Source organism: Schistocerca cancellata, chromosome 5, assembly GCF_023864275.1.
Source record: "Schistocerca cancellata isolate TAMUIC-IGC-003103 chromosome 5, iqSchCanc2.1, whole genome shotgun sequence".
Lineage (NCBI taxonomy): Eukaryota > Metazoa > Arthropoda > Insecta > Orthoptera > Acrididae > Schistocerca > Schistocerca cancellata.
This window is the reverse complement of record NC_064630.1, coordinates 99,547,805-99,567,374: the sequence shown is the minus strand read 5'-3', so window position 1 is coordinate 99,567,374 and position 19,570 is coordinate 99,547,805. Positions and strand designations below refer to the sequence as shown.

Below are 19,570 nucleotides of genomic sequence, written 5' to 3'. Positions count from 1 at the left end.
GTCTCTCACCACTTCTATTCAACATAGTCTTCTCATTCTGAGAACGTAAGATCCTTCGAAACATTTTTGTAGCAGTACATAAAGATGGTACATGGATGAAGAGCCAACCAAAGAACTATACGAACATACGGACAGTCTCACAAATATAATCACAAAACATCGATTAACATCCTCTGGGCACATACACAGAACGAACAACACCAGACTCACAAAGAGGATGTTTGATGTAGTCAACAGCTTAGTAAAAAAACTGGTTTCATGAAATAGAAGAAGATTTGAAAGAAAAAAAAGCTAGATGAAAGAGACAAATTCAGAAACGAGATTATTAACAAGACATTTGAAGTAAAAGAAAGGAAGACACCAGGGAAAATATGACAGAACAAAGGAAACACGAACACAGTCAAAGAATGAAGAGGTTTTGGAAAGAGAAAAAGAAGAAAAAAATATAAACAAGAAGAAAATTGAATGATTATGTACTGTTCAATTTCAATCACTGTCTTAAGGGCAAAAATGTATGATAATAATAATAATAATAATAATAATAGTAATAATAATGTTGCATACGAGACCTAGCCATTGTGAAGAAGCTTCATCAGTCCTTTTGATGTGGTACAGGTCAAATGTAAAGCGTTATAAAAGCATTAGTGCTAGTAAACCATTTGCTTTGAATTCAATTACTTCCATGTTACAGTAAGTACTTTCTGTGTTACATCCATCATTTTACATTACGCGTCATTTTTAAAGGATCAAGAACGCCCCTGTGGCTAGCACATCAAACATTCACGATTGATTCTCAAAGGAGTGCAGACGATTCAGAAACCAACGTATGTGGCCAGTCAATTCCGCCTTCCCAGCGCTGTCTGTTTCCCAGTTACACCGAGCCCTGTTGATACCCGTCCTCGGGTCCCCACGGCGCATCGCGGCTGGAGCACTTCACTGCCGGCACAGCTGAGCTCGACTACTCGCGGTGCGGGCAGCAGGACGGAGCGATCTGCCGCAGCACGCTGTGGTTAATACAACAGTCATTTTGGTAGAAGAGAAATCGACATCTCTAAAATATTCACAGACGTTGGGGAGGAGCGTTGGGTAACAGAAGAAATATTTCAATTGTGCGATGAAAGAAGAAATTACAACATATTCCTACAAATACGTGAATATAGGAATGTGTCACTTAGGAATGAAATAAACAGCAAGTGTAGTGACCAAGGGGAAATGCCAGGAGGAAAAATGCGAAGAAATCGAAGAAGAAATGGTCTCGAAGGGACTGGTTCAGCATACAGAAAAGTCAGGACAACCTTCGGTGCAATTAAAAACAAAGGCATCTCCACTAACACCCCAAGATGAGTCCCACTATTCAACTTAGATCAGATAGAGGATAGGTGTAAAGGGTACCAAATGCTTCTACGAGGGGAAGGAACCGTCTGATGTCGTGACGAAAGAAGTGGAAGTCGACATGGAAGACACAAGGGATCCACAATTTCTGATATCGTGACGAAAGAAGTGGAAGTCGACATGGAAGACACAAGGGATCCACAATTAGAGTCACTGTTTAGCCGATTTGTGGAAGACGTTTTGTCAAATAAGGCGGAAAGCATGGTCAACATACCTTCGGAATTGCTAAAGGCATTGTAGAAAAAGGCAACCAGACGACTCAAGTTGGTTTCTAGATTCTGTGAGACTGGAGGTTTACCATCAGACTTTCCGAAAAGTATCATACACAGTTCGGACGACAGCAAGGGCAGATAAGTGTCAAAACCACTGCGCATTCAGATTACAATCTGAGGCATCGAAATCGCTGATAATAATGGTATACTGAAGAATGTAAGAGAAGATTTAGGATCAGATAAGTGACGTTTGGTTCGGCTTTAGGACAGTTAAATCCACCAGCGAGATAGTTCTGAAGTTGTGCATTATAATGGTACAAACCTACGACAAATGAACACTCATTCGAAAAAGATTTAGTCATTGTAAAATGGGTCAAGATATTTGAAAAGCTCAGGAAAATAGTTGTTTGTTGTAGTAGAAAACGGATAATGAAATACGTAAAAGAGTCAATAGCGAAAAGTAAGAACAACTATGTGTGGGTCTAACACTCTGCGTGGTATCTGTTTGTTCTAAGTCGTGTCTCCCTACCACTTTCACGCAACGACGCTCTGAGCGTGTTTTTTAGGGAATTGACTAGTTTGAACCTGGGACCTGTTGCTGGTAAGGAGACGCCAGACCACACATGACATGTAGAGTTCAGAAGAGTTCAGTGAGACAAGCGATGATATAATCAAATACTTAATGATTTCAGCGTCAGCTCCACTGCACTCCCTGTAAAAGAATCTTAATACTAACTAAATTTAGTGGAAGGGGTTCAAGGCTTTCTTATTTTTAGTTAGCTGGTAAAATAACGTCGAAAAATCAGTTAAGTTTCCCATTGGAAATTTTATTCTACTCACAAAACATTGTATATAAATTGCATTATTGATAAAAGGAAATATTTTAATACAGGATGATAAAAACCAACTGCGTTCAACAAAAATGTGAACGAATATTCGCTGAATGGGTTTCCAAGTTCTACAATGGATCGAAGGATGACCTATGCCATATTACATCTATAATCTAGATTTAAGTTAAGTTTCATAAAAGATAAAACTATCAAAATGGTCAACAGTGACCCTCAATTATCTTTAATTACTTATCTAACTTGTCCTAAATTACAGTGACTGATGTGGCTGCTCAATAATTATATAAAAGAAAAATCATCGCGTTTCAGATTTTAACTTACGTAGCAAATGTGAATACCATGAGCTTTAATTGACAATTGACACTAGTATTACGCAAAAAGGGGATGTAACAGATGAGACTTCTGCAGTTCTGAGTGAAGCCTTATGCGCTCAAAAATGCGGCGTCGCGTCCGTTCATTACCTTGTCGTTGTTTAGGCAGCGTCAGGGCGGCGCAGCTCCTCACATCTCGCCGTCTCGGAAGCAACTCTCTTCTAACTTCTCCTTACTACAATTTACCAAAGTTGGTTTAAAAAAAAACTATCTGGCTGTGTCTTCATCTGACCAATCAGGGTCTCAATGTTAACCTTAAGCTCCGCCTACAAAAATTCTGTCTATCCAATGAGAAATGTTATACTTTTCGTGGTGGGGCAATGTTTTTGAAGTTTGCAACGTAACAGAGACGCGAAAAAGTCTCACGCTAAAACTTGCAGCTGGTGTGGCCCTTTTAGTGTTATCGTAAGATCTATACTGTTTTTCTGGAGGGCTCTATCTTTTAACATGGGCTGGGGGGTAGTCCTGGCGGTTACGTTTCGTGATGGGGCAATGTTTTTAACGTTTGCAAAGCAACAGAGACGCGAAAAAGTCTCATGCTAAAACTTGCGGCTGGTGTGGCCCTTTTTGTGTTATCGTAAGATCTATACTGTTCTTCTGGAGGGCTCTAGCTTTTAACATGGACTGGGGGGTGGTCCTATAGCGGCTACTTTTCGTGGTGGGTCAATGTTCTTTTTTTGTTTTCAACGTAACAGAGACGCGAAAAAGTCTCACGCTAAAACTTACAGCTGGTGTGGCCCGTTTAGTGTTATCGTAAGATCTATACTGTTCTTCTGGAGGGTTCTGGCTTTTAATATGGGCTGGGGGGTGGTCCTGGTGGTTAGCTGGTGACGTGGGTGTCCGTCCCTTATCGTAGGGCCTTCTAGCTTAACACGGTTCTGCTCTCGGCTTCTGTTCTCGTTTCTCCCCTCGGAACTGCGTCTGTCTCACGGTGAGAAGGTATGACATGCATTTAGGCATTCTTGTGTTAGTCTGTGGTATTCCATTTGCTCACTCGTTACTCGTATTACTTTAGTTAATTTAATGTCACGATTTATTCGGAGCTATGTGACATACTACTGGATTTGCTTATCATGTCAGGGTTTTCATGGAAGGTGTTGGATTTGCCTGACACCTTACATGGGGATAAGAAAATGTTTAAACACAGGTATACAGTCCTCCTCGCCTAATGTTCGATCTATACAGCGAAGACACAATGACAAAAGTAAAATAATGGGTTACGAGTGTGATTAAAATTCACCGTGAAAGGATATCAATGATAAGATTCGGTGGTAAGTTGCAATCCTCAGTGAAAGCGAGGAAAAACTGCTGGACTGTTCAGTGGAAAGAAGAAACTATTGTGCACATGCTACGATTTGAGAGTAAATCGACGAATGGTTAAGTAATGAGATGCAGAAGATATAAGATAAGCGACACAATGAACGTCAAAATTTCGACGGCTGGCTTAAACGTTGAGAAGGATTCTGCCACTTTGGAAGCAAAACTATGATGTAGAAGGAAGGAGGACATATATACAGATCAGACAAGGAAAAAAGGACATTCTTAGATAAAAGACGTTTGCTAATATCGATAATGAGCCTTAACCTCAAATTTCTAAGAATGTAAGTTTGAAGTGCATGGAAGTGAATCATGGACTATGGGAAAACAGGAAAAATAGATCAACGGAGAGTCTAAGATTTTTTGGTATAGAAGGATGTTGAAAATTAGGTGGATAAGAAATGACGAGGTTCATCGTAGAATCGCTGACGAGAGGAACTTGTGCAAAACATTAACAAGAAAAAAGGACAGGGTAATACGATAACTATTAACACGTCAAAGAATAATATCCATGGTAAACAAGGAAGCTGTAGATAGAGAACTATACAGGGAGACAGATTGATACAGGTCCACATCAAACAAATAAAAAAAAGAAAATGGGTAGTGTCGTTTTCTTCTGGCGGTCACTCTCTGTACAAAAGTAGCCATAAATGAGTTAATAGAAAGATTCAGAAGTGAATTTATATTTCAGGGTGAAAGAATATTAAAGCCAATATTCGATGATGTCAGTGCTATCCTGAGTGAAAGAACTAAGTATTTTGAATGGTGTGAACTGTATATTGGGCACAGAATTGACTTAGAGTAAATTAAAGGAAGACGAACATACAGGGGCGTAGCAACAATGAAATTAACGATAAATTTAAATCACAATTGGGGTCCACGTAGAAGACGAAGAAAAGGAATTTCTGTGCCATGGGACCAGACTAACAAAGTGATATGAGTATTGCTGACCAAGAGAAACCTACTAATATCAAATATAGGACTTGATTTGAGGAAGACATTTCAGAGAAAGTACGTCTGGAGGAAAGAGGACAGTATTGTAGGGAATTTAACTATGGTATATTGAAAAACTAACTATAAGAAAGGACAAGGTAATGCGGTATACACTGACGAGCCAAAATTTATGACCACCTGATTAATAATTTGTTTCTCCGTCTTTGGAACGAAATACATCACTGATTCTGCACGGCAGAGATCCGACAGTTTGTTGATAGGTAACATTAGATGTCTTCGTACACTTCATGTAATTCGTGTAAATAACGGACCGCTGATTTGCGCACGCAGTGATGGCGTCCGATAGCGATCGAGATGGTTTCCATAGTATTTTCAACAGGTGAATTTGGCAGCCGAGGCATCAACCTGAGTTCACTAAAATGTTCCTCAAACCACTGAAACACGATTCTAGTTCTCAGACACTGACAATTACTGCTGAAAGGTGACATCGCCGTGCGGGAGAACACCAAGTATGAAGGAATGCAGGTGGCTCGCAGCTGTCAGCGTGTTCGATTACTACCACAGATCCGATGCAAGCACAAGAGAATGTCTCCCCTAGAGTAATACTGCTCGCACCAGCCTGCGTCCTTGGCGAGCGGCTGTTCACCTCAATGACGGCGCTTGTAGCCACGACCAGCGGCTCAGTGTAGCAGAAATGTGATTCACCCAAAGAACCGACACGTTTCCTTCGATCGACGATCGAATCCCGTTGGTCCAGTGCCCAATGCAATCGGAACTGACGATGTCGTTGGGTCAACATGTGAACACGTAGGGGTGGTCTACTGCGGAGCTCCATGTTCAACGATGTACCATGAATGGAGTGCTTCGAAACACTTGCGCGTGCACCAGTACTGTGTTCTTTCGACAGAGATGCCACAGATTGCCATCTGCCCTACTTTACAGACCAAACAAGCCTCCGAACCGCATCCTGTGTGAATCCCTAATGGTAGCTCCAGTGTCCTCCTACCTCTTTCTATAGATGCTCACGACAGTAGCACTTGAATATTCGGCCAGCTTCGCTGTGTTCCAAATACTCGTCCACACGCTTTGCGTAATAATAATCTGTCCTTTGTCAAAGCGCTCGTCTCAATTGATTTCCCCATTTTTTGCCCATATCTTTGCTAGGTTCATCCCCCGTTTGTGTATGCTCCGCTCACATACTTTGCCACCAAGCGGCCGCGGTAAAAAGTTTCCACAATGTTTTAGCTCATCAGTGTCTGTTAAGAAAAAGTAGAACGCCTCTCGTGGTTCTATAACGGCCATTTGCTTAGCCCTTCTTTAATCATCGAGCAGCTTGAAGCCATTCTAATGTTTAGTCCAGAATGCGTAATAAAGTACATAATCAGATATTCGTTTTAATTTCTTTTGTTCACGTAATGTGACAACATAAATGAAAAGTGATGAATATGTTGTATAATTTTGTTGTGGTATTCTGTTAATTTATCTGTATGTAATTTCTGTGTAATCTGTATGTAATGACGTAATAAGTATGTAATGATATTTTGGCCTAGTAGTAAATAATTATTACGTCTGTAAAATTTTGTGGAAAGAGAAAGACTAACGAATAAGGGCTAAGTTATGACTCTGAAGTGTTTAGATCTGTGGGAGTGGTATTTGTGAACTAAACTAAGAAAAACTCCTCCCGAACAGGCCACGAAGGCACAACGGTACCGACCGGCCGCCGTGTCATCCTCAGCCCAGAGGCATCGCTGGATGCGGATATTGAGGGGCATGTGGTCAGCACACCGCTCTCTCGGCCGTGTGTCAGTTTCCGAGACCGGAGCCGCTACTTCTCAATCAAGTAGCTCCTCAGTTTGCCTCACAAGGGCTGAGTGCACCCCGCTTGCCAACAGCGCTCGGTAGAGCGGATGGTCACCCATCCAAGTGCTAGCCCAGCCCGCCAGCGCTTAACTTCGGTGATCTGACGGGAACCGGTGTTACCTCTGCGGCAAGGCCGTTGGCGGTATGTGTGAATAGTACTAGAAAAATCTCTTGTATTTTGAAAGGAGGAATGTTTTTTTAACAGCAATGAACAGAAGAAGCCATGTGGTGAAGAGAACACGAAATTTTGAAGTATAGAGCGTGCTTGGTCGAGACTAAAATGCATATTGATGAACAGGTGCAAGGGAGGAGTTAGTGAAAAAACCGGTTAGTTTTAGAGGAAACATAAGTAGCTTTTGCGTTAGTTGAAGCTGAAAAATTCAAGAACGTCAGAGAGGGATTGCATTTAGAGATGGACACCGCAGTATTAATGTGTGGAGATGAGAAGAAAACGATTGCTGCAGTAGAAACCAAAATTTCGTGATGAAATCAAATTCCGAAGTCTGATACACTAAAGGAAGCAAAAGGGGTGAAAATTTAGAGGTAAGAAGGAAGACAAGAACTAAGAATTACATGACAGAAGAATTTTGAAAATCGGACACAGAAGGTGACGGGAGACTGAAGTTAACAATAAATCAAGAGGCAAAGAAGCAGAGACAGTCTCGCCAGGGAAACACAAGCAAATCGTAGTTTCTGTCTGGCAGTTACTCCGTCTTATTTTGAACAAGAAGAGAGATTGCGCATTTTGCCCGCAATATATGTTCTAAACTGTGATTGCCCATCAGCGTCATAAATTTTAACCTGCCAGTTCATAACATGCTAGCTCCAGTTTTAACGTCCTGTAAAACTTCCAGTTTTAACGTCCTGTAAAACTTTCTCCGTTATATTAAATCTTACTATAAGCCCCAACTGAACAAAATAGGATCTCACTTTCCTTTACACTGATCAGCCAGGACATTTGACCACCTGCCTAATAGCCGGTATTTCCGCCTTTGGCACATATAACAATGGCGAGGCGTCATGGCATGGAAGCAATGAGCCCTTGGCAGGTCGCTGGAGGGAGTTGGCACCACAACTGCTCACACAAGTCACCTAATTCCCGGTTAATTCCGGGGAGGGACGCGATGATCTCTGACACCGCGTTCAGTCACGTTTCAGATGTGTTCGATTCGATCAGCTTCAGATCTGGCCTGATGGTTGGGGGGGGGGGGGGGGGGGGCAGCACATCAATCGGAACTGGCCACTGTGTCCCTCGAACCACCCCATCACAAGGGAGATATGCAAGTCATGAAGGGATGTACGTGGACTGCAACCAGTGTACGATACTCCTTGGCCGTCATGGTGCCTTTCACGAACTCGACTGGACCCATGGATACCCACGTGAATGTTCCTCAGAGCACAATGGAGCCGCCACCAGCTTGTCTCCGTCCCGCAGTACAGGTGTCAAGGTGCTGTTTCCCGGATGACAACGGATTCGTCCACTCCCATCAGCATGATTCATCAGACCAAGCAACGCATTGCCACTGCACATGTGTCCAATGCCAATGGTCGCTTGCCATATCAGTCATAGTTGCCGATGTTGTGTTGTTAAAATTGGCTCATGCTTGGACTGTCGTCTGCAAGGGCTCATCATTAGGAGTATTCGGCGCACTACGTGTTCAGACACACTCGTATTATCCCCATCATTAAAGTCTGGACCGGGTTTCCCCATGTGTTGAAGAACTCACCACCGTTCTCCTCGGGACCGATGACCGTAGCAGTCTGGTCCCTTTAATCCCACAAACCAACCAACAGTTCTCCTCGAACACCCAATAACTCGTGCAGTTTCCGAAATGATGGTGCCGAGCCTCCCGCCAATCACAGTCTGCCATTGGTAAAACTCAGATAGCGCGTCCTCCCATTTTTAGTTAGACTGCATGAGGTTAAAAAAATGGTTCAAATGGCTCTAAGCACTATGGGACTTAACATCTGAAGTCATCAGTACCCTAGAACTTATAACTACTTAAACCTAACTAACTTAAGGACATCACACACATCCATGGCCGAGGAAGGATTCTAACCAGCGACCGTAGCGGTTGCGCGGTTCCGAACTGAAGCGCCTAGAACTGCTCGGCCACAGCGGCCGGCGGATCAGGTTAAAGTGGCACGTCGTTTCCAAGCAGTTCCTATTTGGAGTGTTCGATAGTAACACTGTAAAGTAGTGGTGTATGCGCCATTTATAACTCCACATTAACCTTTATGAAACGTCCCCTTTGAACAATTATACATAACTGTGCTTAAACTGACACACAATATTTTTAGCGCAACGCAATCTGACTTTCAAAAATCCCTACAAAATAATGGCCCTGACTAACATTAACCTATACCTTTCACAAATCACTTACCTCACAAAAATCTTCGTTACTCGAACTACTGCAATACAGCGAGCGCCACTACTGCCAGCTAAATAAAAGATTCAAACTACGGAAGGCACTAACTACTGATAGGCATAGTTAGCAAATGAAAGATTTTAATAGAAAAGAAACAATGTATTTACCTTAATAGTCATCAAAAGTCATAATATATAAAGCAGCTCATGACATCCAGTCTTACAAACTTCAAAACTCCGCCATTTCTCTCCCCACATCCACCACTGCTGGCGGCTCACCTCCAACTGCGCAACGCTACGCTCTGTTCACATCCAGCTTCCGCTGCCCAACACTACAATGGCAGACAACAATGCAAACCAGCCACAGACTGCACACAGCACAGCCAGTGATTTTCATACAGAGCGCTACGTGGCGTTACCAAAATAAAGAGCTAAACAACCTACTTACACCTTTAATTACCTACTTATTATAGACAGCGAGGTGATAGTTTTGAAGTCAGTTGTCATTATCATGCGATGTAAGTGGTATTCTGAAGCAGTGTTGGTCAGCAGATTAGGATCCACTTTAGTACTAGATTCAGCCATTATTTTGCTTCTAAGATAATGTATTTCTTCAGTTCCTTTACTATGTCAGTCCCAAGCTTGATGTTAGGTTATCACTCATTTCTGCTTCTCCTTATTAATTTGCTTTTCTTTATTTAGTCTCAGTCGGTAGTGTGTGCTCATTAGTTTTCAATCCATTCAGCAGATCCTGTAATTCTTCCTCACTTCATTTGCAGACCTTATCATTGGTATCCTTTCTTTCTGGATTTTATCCAACTCCTACATCTTTCTTTCATTTGCGTCACAGCCTCTTCGACCTACAGAGTGAACAGTTGCAGCACAGTATAAAAGCTACTGTAGCGCTGATTATTCTTCTCTTTGTAGTTGCATTGTAAAGACACCTATATTGGCCTACTCTCAGTTTTCATATCGTTTCAACGCGTAACTCTTATCGTCTTCTGGGGGAGTGCAAGGAGCGTAGACACATCTTATGAGAAACAGTCAAGTACAGAGAAAGCGACGACTTCAGGAGTATATTTTACATAAAAACAGTATAATGTAATTTACGAATCGCATCTTCAAGTAACAGAAAATACCGGGAAGGCACTGTTGGTCGTACTTGCGTAACCTGTCCCTAGATTTGAAACTAGTCGCGGGGAGAAAACGGCGAGTTTTAACTATGTTACCAACGGTATCAATCAGCCATCAAGATAAGGGTTTATACCTCTTTTTAATTTACGAACGGATGTGGCAGGAGTTTCGTGCCAGGGAATAACTAAATACGTATAAATTCTTATAAAGATGATGCACAATATCCGACTGATATCAGTTGTTCTCCTGAGGAAACGCTAAGAAAGAGCCTATGCAAATTGTGTAACATGCGTCAGTGGGTAAAAACGCATATATGTAATCTTTGTCGAGTGGAAGACCACCCTGTCGTGACTTTTCTGTTGCTGTTGTTCAGCAACCATGAGGCATACTACTCATGTGGTGTTACTACGTTCCCGAATCTAGACCGGCTGCTCAGAGGGCGGTGAACTCCAGTTGAAACGGTTCGGGTATCGCACAGAGAGTAGTGCGAATGCCATTGCGAAAGACCCACTAATGATATCGCAGGGTTTTCTGTTTCAGTTCTTACAACTAGTTTAATATTTACAACTTGAAGTTAAATGTACCACGCTGATTAGTTTCGGTTCATTGTGGGTGATCGGAAAGACCGACATCGGCGAGGGCCGACGACAAGGCCGCGACACATTTTTAGCCTTTGTTCTGCGTTACGCGCAACCTTGAAACGCATAATTTACGACTCTTACGGTTGCGGCGGCAGATATCGTGAGCGCTTTGTCAACATCGGAAACAGTAATTGCTGACTTCAGCGAGAGCCGTGTCCAGAGACAAATGAGAAACGTAACTGCCCATTGTGTGCTAAGGAACATATTTCGCTTTTGAAATCAGCTCTTTGATCACGTTTATGCGCTACTTGATTTGAACGGGGAACGCTGACACCTTAGCACGCAAGCAAGTACATTCTATTATTGTGCTTAATGGCAAAAGGAAAATGAAAAAAAAATCAGCGTATTTCTTTTAATTAAAGCGCATGATTGTTGTTTACTGAATACACGACGAGCTTCAACATCGTATGGGGATAATACCTTCACACGAGGAGGTTGCCCTTTGACTTTATATGGGTGTAATACAGGACACTCGTGCGAAAATATTACTTTATCGTCGCACGTTCAGAAGGCCCACAAATAATTGACATTTAGCTAGAATACATCTAAAAGTTTAAAATCACCCAAACAACTCTGAGTTAACGCGAATAACATTTCGAAGTTTGTAGACTGGCAAGATTAAACCACAATTCTCTATACTTTGCGTAAAATGCGGGAATTTGGGGTGTAGCGTTACCGGTTTGAACTTTCATCATTAGGAAATAACATATCTTTTAAATAATTTGCACGTGTAACCAGTCACAAAATAATTATAAACCAGTTAGGTAGAGCAGTGTTAAAACACTGTACTGGCATTTGGAAGTTTGGTCGTTCAGATCCCTGTCGGATAACCCAGACTTAGGTTTCCAGTGGTTTCTCAAAACGAGTTAAGACAAATGCTACGCAATATAAATATCGTCTTGACAGATATTTACATTACTATTTTTTAAAAACTGTACACCTCAATGCGTTTCTGCAACAGCGAACATGAGTATCACTGTATCTTGTCAGTTACCATGTACATTTGTGCCACTGGCTTATCTATGGCACATGTGTACATGTAAAATGACGACTGTGTAATGAGATATTATACGTGATTCTCATGATGGCTGTGTCCAAATCGCGTGAAGATGTACAAATTAAAAAAAAAAAAATCAAGTGTAAATAGCAAACAACACGACAATCATAACGAGCGACCAAAATTTTCCGTTCGAGGGTCACATTAATCCCTTGCCTAAACGTCAGTGATCATATACCCTACCCGCATCGGAGACGCGAAAAAAAAAGAAAAAAAAACACCCGTCACGGAGGAATTATCCAAGGCGGACAGAAGCCGAAAAATCGCGATGCACCACGAAGGAATTATCAAAGTGGGACAGAAATCGGTATGGTGTACGCATACAGACAAACGATTACAAATTCCAGAAAAATTGGATGAATTATTCAAGGGAAAGAGCTTCACAAACGGAGCGAGGTAATAAAGCTTTGGTCCATCTCTGGCCCTTATGCAGTCACTTACTCGGCTTCGCATTTATTAACAGAGTTGTTGGATGTCCTCCTAATGGATATGGATATGGATATGGATATGGATGGATGCCACATTCTGTCCAGTTGGTGTGTTATATCGTTAAAATCCCAAGATGGTTGGAGGACCATGCTAATAATGCTCCAAACGAGAGAGATCCAGCGAGCTTTCTGGCCAAGGTAGAGTTTGGCAACCACAAAGAGAAGCGGTAGAACCTCTCGCCATGTGTGGGCGGGCGGTTATTATCTTGTTGAAATGTAAGCCCAGGAAGGACAAAAAAACAGTTCATAGAATATCGTCGATGTCAGTAGTATAGCGAAGGAGATACGACGCTACTTCTAATTGACTCTACATAGCGAACTTTACCCCACGCCGTGTCCGCTGCTTCGTGGTGCGTGTGTGGCAACGTCACACTTTTGATACCAAATGAATGAATGACTTAATTAATTTGATCAATTAATGACGCCATCCACCCTAACACGAACAGCAGCAGTTTATCTACTGAAGGTAGCAAAAATATTCGAAAAAGGCCTTAAACCGTCCTGAGACTCAAGACCGATGAAAGCTTATTTCTAACGTTATGTCTGCGTACAATTTTAATTATCTACTGCATGGTGATTCACAGAACTGACACCAACAAAGACGACGTAAGTATTTCTTTGAAGTGCTATATTAAAGCCTGACAAACATAGTTCTCTCAGTCCCGAACATTGTTCTCCACAATACCGTAAGACAAAAATATGGCCGAAGTAGGACTGATAGCCACAAACAGTACTGACCACGTCAGTAGATCTGTGTGGTAGGTCACCGATGCTGTCGTAACCGACTCATCAGGGTCGCCGAAATCGCGCCTCGTCTGCCAGTCCATATATGATCGCTGCTGTGTGTGGTAGGTCATGTCCATCGCTGCTGGAACGTGCAGGGTCGACGACAGCTCTATCTGCCAGCCTGCGATCTCCTCCAGTAGTAGTCCACCCGTTGTAAAAAGTTTGAAAAATTGTTTCTTATAAACCACATTTCATTTTTCCAAACAGTGACGAATGTTTCTCGTAAGTAAATTAGTATGCTGTAGAAGCGTATTTTTCCCCTCTTTAGTGCGAAAGGGATGGTATGATCGTCCGTTCGTCAGACATGTTACAGCTGTGGGTCTGATACACGCTATCAAATCAAGACAGAGACATGGTTGTTATCTACGTCTTCTAAAACCGTCAAAAGCATTGCCTTTCCCAGAAACTTTTACTGGTATGTTAAGAATATTGGGGAAAAAATCTATTGAGAGTAATTCTGATAATGCAAAGGAGCGACCTCACTGATGGTTATACAGACGTCTGAAGGATATTTATTTATTTATTACTCCATCGATCCATCTATGATTAACTCACTAGGATATTGAATGTGTCAGTAAACAATCCATACAAAGATAGTCCCCCCTCTCCATTAACCATGGAACTTACCGTTGGTGGGGAGGCTTGCGTGCCTCAGCAATACAGGGGTATCTCCAGAGAGGCCAGAAAAACGTGTGGTTCCTGAAGAGGGGCAGCAGCCTTTTCAGTAATTGCAGGGGCAGCAGTTTGGATGATTAATTGAAATGGCCTTGTAACATCAACCAAAACAGCATCACTGCATCACTGTACTGCGAATGGCTGAAAGCAAACTACAGCCGTAATCATTCCCGAGGGCATGCAGCTCTACTGTATGGTTGAACGATGATGGCGTCCTCTTGGGTAACATATTCCGGAGGTAAAATAGTCCCCCATTCGGATCTCCCGGTTGGGACTGCTCAGGAGGACCTCGTTATCAGGAGAAACAAAACTGGCATCCTACGGATCGGAGAGTAGACTCTCAGATCACCTAATCGGGCAGCTGGGTTAGAAAATTTAAAAATGCAAATGGATAGGTTAAAGTTAGATATAGTGGGAATTAGTGAAGTTCGGTGAGAGGAGGGACAGGCTTTCTGGTCAGGTGAATATAGGGTTATAGTTATAGGTAGTGCACGGATACGTTTAATAATGAATAAAAAAGAATGAACACGGATAAACTACTACGAACTGCATCCTGAACACATTATTCCAGTAAACATAGACACCAAGCCCTTGCCTACCACATAAGAACAAGTTTATATGCCAACTAGCTCCGCGGATGATGAAGAGATTGAAGACATGTATCATGAGATAAAATAAATTATTCAGATAGTTACGGAAGACGGAAATTTAATATTCATCGGGGACTGGAATTCGATAGTAGGAAAAGGAAGAGACGGAAAAGTAGTAGGTGAATATGGACTGGGGGTAAGGAGTGAAAGAGGAAGTAACCTAGTATAATTTTGCCCAGAGCATAACTTAATAATCGCTAACACTTCGATGAAGAGTCATGAAAGAAGGTTGTATTTGTGGAAGAGACCTGGAGGCACCGGAAGGTTTCAGAATGCTCATATAATGGTAAGACAGAGATTTAGGAATCAGGTGCAGATGTGGACTCTGACCACAATTTATTGGTTATGAACTGTAGATTAAAATTGAAGAAGCTGCAAAAAGGCAGGAATTTAAGGAGATGGGACCTGGATAAACAGAAAGAACCAGAGGTTGTAGAGGGTTTCAGAGAGACCATCAGTGAATGATTGACAAGAACAGGGGAAAGGAATACAATAGAAGAAGAATGGGTATCTTTGAGAGACGAAATAGTGAAGGCAGCAGAGGATAAAAGTTGGTAAAAAGATGAGGGCTAGTAGAAATCCATGAGCAACACAAGAGATATTGAATCTAATAGGAGAAACATAGAAATGCAGTAAATGAAGCAGTCAAAAACAAAAGCAAACGTCTAAAAATGGGATCTACAGGAAGTTCAATATAGCCAAGTGGAAATAGCTAGAGGAAGAATGTAAGGATGTAGAAGCATGTATCACTACGGGTAAAATAGGTGCCGTCTACAGAAAAATTAAAGAGACCTTTAGAGAAAAGAGAACCCTCAGCATAAATATCAAGACATCATATGGAAAACCAGTTCTAAGCAAAGAAGGGAAAGCAGAAAGGTGGAAGAAGCATATAGAGGGTCAATACACGGGCGATGTACTTGACGGCAATATTATGGAAATGGAAGAGGACGTAGATGTGGATGAGATGTAAGATATAATACAGCATGAAGAATATGAAAACGCACTGAAAGTCCTAAATCGAAACAAGGCCTCAGGAGTAGACAACATCCCATTAGAACTACTGATAGCCTTGAGAGAGCCAGTCCTGACAAAACTCTGCCATCTGGTGAGCAAGATGTATGAGACAGGCGAAATACCCTCAGACTTCAAGAAGAATATAATAATTCCAATCCCAAAGAAAGCAGTTGCTGTCATGTGTGAAAATTAGCCAACTATGGGTTTAATAAGAGACGGCTGCAAAATACTAACACGAATTTTTTACAGACGAATGGAAAAACTGGTACAAGCCGACCTCGGGGAAGATCAGTTGTATCCCGTAGAAACACGCGAGGCAATACTGACCCTGAGAGTTATCTTAGAATATAGGTTAAGGAAGGCAAACCTACGTTTATAGTATTTGTATTTGCTGTGGCCGATTTTCTTTCCGATCTTTCCTTATTTCTAGCTGATTATATTGTTAAAATACCACCGACATTTGCAAACTACGAGTGTCCCATTTTAATAAAAACAGAAATAAATTTTTCTCACAAAAAGCATACAGAATATTCATCCCGGGGCGAAGTGTTCGATGGTCTGAAACTTCCTGGCAGGGACAAAGAATCCAGCGAAATTTTTTTAAGTGCTTTATCTGAAAACTACCATGAGCAGTTAAACAGAGAAACGACTCGTGGCGATAACATATTAGACCTTCTGGCGACAAACAGACCCGAACTATTTGAAACAGTTAACGCAGAACAGGGAGTCAGCGATCATAAAGCGGTTACTGCATCTATGATTTCAGCCGTAAATAGAATTATTAAAAAAGGTAGGAAGATTTTACTGTTTAGCAAAAGTGACAAAAAGCAATTACAGAGTACCCGACGGCTCAACGCAAAAGTCTTGTCTCAAGTACAGATAGTGTTGAGGATCAGTAGACAAAATTCAAAACCATCGTACAATATGCGTTAGATGAATATGTGCCAAGCAAGATCGTAAGAGATGTAAAAGAGCCACCGTGGTACAACAACCGAGTTATAAAACTGCTGCGGAAGCACAGGGAACATCACAGCAAACATAAACATAGCCAAAACCTAGCAGACAAACAAAAATTACGCGAAGCGAAATGTAGTGTGAGGAGGGCTATGCGAGAGGCGTTCAATGAATTCGAAAGTAATGTTCTGTGTACTGACTTGGCAGAAAATCCTAAGAAATTTCGGTCTTATGTCATAGCGGTAGGTGGATCAAAACAAAATGTCCAGACAGTCTGTGACCAAAATGGTACTGCACAGAGGATGACAGACTAAAGGTCGAAATACTAAATGTCTTTTTCCAAAGCTGTTTCACAGCGGAAGACTGCACTGTAGTTCCTTCTCTAGATTGTCGCACAGATGACAAAATGGTAGATATCGAAATAGACGACAGAGGGATAGAGGATCAATTAAAATCGCTCAAAAGAGGAAAGGCCGCTGGACCTGATGAGATACCAGTTCGATTTTACACAGAGTACGCGAAGGAACTTGCCCCCCTTCTTGCAGCGGTGTACCGTAGGTCTCTAGAAGAGCGTAGCGTTCCAAAGGATTGGAAAAGGGCACAGGTCATCCCCGTTTTCAAGAAGGGACGACGAACAGATGTGCAGAACTATAGACCTATATCTCTAATGTCGATCAGTTGTAGAATTTTGGAACACGTATTATGTTCGAGTATAATGACTTTTCTGGAGATTAGAAATCTACTCTGTAGGAATCAGCATGGGTTTCGAAAAGGACGATCGTGTGAAACCTAGCTCGCGCTATTCGTCCACGAGACTCAGAGGGCCATAGACACGGGTTCACAGGTAGATGCCGTGATTCTTGACTTCCGCAAGGCGTTAGACACAGTTCCTCACAGTCGTTTAATGAACAAAGTAAGAGCATATAGACTGTCAGACCAATTGTGTGACTGGATTGAAGAGTTCCTAGATAACAGAACGCAGCATGTCATTCTCAGTGGAGAGAAGTCTTCCGAAGTAAGAGTGATTTCAGGTGTGCCGCAGGGAAGTGTCGTAGGACCGTTGCTATTCACAATATACATAAATGACCTTGTGGATGACATCGGAAGTTCACTAAGGCTTTTTGCGGATGATGCTGTGGTATATCGAGAGGTTGTAACAATGGAAAATTGTGCTGAAATGCAGGATTGACGCATGGTGCTGGGAATGGCAATTGAATATCAATGTAGACAAGTGTAATGTGTTGCGAATACATAGAAAGATAGATTCCTTATCATTTAGCTACAAAATAGCAGGTCAGCAACTGGAAGCAGTTAATTCTATAAATTATCTGGGAGTACGCATTAGGAGTGATTTAAAATGGAGTGATCATATAATGTTGATCGTCGGTAAAGCAGATGCCAGACTGAGATTCATTGGAAGAATCCCAAGGAAATGCAATCCGAAATCTAAGGAAGTAGGTTACAGTACGCTTGTTCGCCCATTGCTTGAATACTACTCAGCAGTGTGGGATCCGTACCAGATAGGGTTGATAGAAGAGATAGAGAAGATCCAACGGAGAGCAGCGCCCTTCGTTACAGGATCATTTAGTAATCGAGAAAGCGTTACGGAGATGATAGGTAAACTCCACTGGAAGACTCTGCAGGAGAGACGCTCAGTAGCTCGGTACGGGCTTTTGTTGAAGTATGGAGAACATACCTTCACCGAGGAGTCAAGCAGTATATTGCTCCCTTCTACGTATATCTCGCGAAGAGACCATGAGGATAAAATCAGAGAGATTAGAGCCCACACAGAAGCATACCGATAATCCTTCTTTCCACGAACAATATGAGACTGGAATAGAAGGGAGAACCGATAGAGGTACTGAAGGTACCCTCCGCCACACACCGTCAGGTGGCTTGCGGAGTATGGACCTAGATGTAGATGTAGATTCCAATGGTGTCATTCCAGGTTTCGAACCTGAGACATTTGCCCTTCGTGGGAAAGTACCCTACCCTGCCTGACTACCGCTCCTAGAAGGAAAGGTATAGCGGAGATTTGCCTTAGCTACAGCATAGCAGATTGTTTCCATAAGGAATTTTGAGTCTGCAGTGCAGTCTGCGCAGATTTGAAACTTCCTGACGGATTAAATATGTGTGCCAGGCCGGGACTCGAAGCTGGATCCTTTGCCTTTCATGGGTAAGTGGTCTACTGACTGAGCTATTCAAACACGACTCACGGCCCACCCTCGCAGGTTTGTTTCCAACAATACCTCATCTCCTACCTTCCAAACTTATCGGAAATAGATAGAGATAGATCTGTGAGGGCGGGTTATAAGGCGTACTTGGATACGTGTGGGTAGAGCAATTTCCCGGGAAAGACAAAGTTGACAGATTAGAGCGCCAGTCCGGTAAACAGTTTTAATCTATCAGTAGCTTGTAAACGAAGTGCTGAAATATGTTGCTAACTGAAAACTGTAATTGGTGTCCTCGCGAAGAAAGTAAGCATATTATTGACTCTTCAATTGTACGCTAACTAACCAACTTCAGTTGTCCAGTGCGACGGGGTGGATCTGCAGAACAATGACTCAAGAAGGGGATTTAGCTAAGACACCCCTTGACATGAAATGGACCACCGAGTGTCCCAAGATTGTAACGTGAGCTTCTTTTTTTACAGCATGATCATCTTGAGATGTAAAAGATTTGAGACACGTTACTAAATTTAGAGTATACGGAAATGTAAACTTGTCAAAATGCCCAATGACACTGTATGAGCCTCCACTAACGTCCCAGGGCAATAGACTGCAGATGACGATAAACAAAGGGAATGGTCCGCGCATTAACTCCCCTCCCTGCTGTCGCCCTTCCAGGTC

The 19,570-nt window shown here is 42.2% G+C and overlaps 1 pseudogene; it reads right to left on the bottom strand.

The window, feature by feature from the left end:
• Positions 1-6,977: 6,977 nt before the first annotated feature.
• Positions 6,978-7,095, bottom strand: LOC126189882 (5S ribosomal RNA; annotated as a pseudogene).
• Positions 7,096-19,570: the final 12,475 nt, after the last annotated feature.